Raw genomic sequence first — 708 nt, 5'->3', positions numbered from 1 at the left:
ATATATATATATATATATATATATACACATTAGAGTATATGAAATATGTTTGATAGAAATTTGATGAAGGATATGGAAAACACATGGCTTTGCATCGGACACAAACTATAATGCTATCTAATTTAATGAGATCTTCAATGCTTCTTCCTTCCGGGAGATGAAATTAAACTTGCGCAAAGTAAATACCAAAATTTCTCAACTTGCCAGCTTTTATCTTTCGATGTAATTTGGGTTGAATATATGTGTATATGTTTTGTACAAAATAGCGTTTATATTTATATAGGTGTAAATCAGTTTTATGGTTATACACATATCAATGTATACTTTTTTCAGCGAATGTACACACTCGTTAAGGTATAATATTTTCTATATATATTGACGTTAGTTTTATTTGATTGTTATATATGTGAGGGTATTTGTATACATGTGTTCACCTATAAAATGTCCTTGCACGAAACGAATATGTATCCCTACAGCTATGATAATTTATTGTATATATGTGTGATTATACTGATATGCACTAATTTATTTATCCAAGACCAAATATACGTAGTGATGTAATTGCCTTTACGGTTTATGATAAATATTTATCAAATTATATATGTGTGCGTATTTGTACAGCCTTTTACTTTTTATAATTAGCGGTAGGGTATTTATATTTTTAGATTTGTAAGTCTATATAATAATATCTGTGATTTAAAAGAATAT

Source organism: Octopus bimaculoides, chromosome 9, assembly GCF_001194135.2.
Source record: "Octopus bimaculoides isolate UCB-OBI-ISO-001 chromosome 9, ASM119413v2, whole genome shotgun sequence".
Lineage (NCBI taxonomy): Eukaryota > Metazoa > Mollusca > Cephalopoda > Octopoda > Octopodidae > Octopus > Octopus bimaculoides.
Note: the sequence above shows the minus strand (reverse complement) of the source record.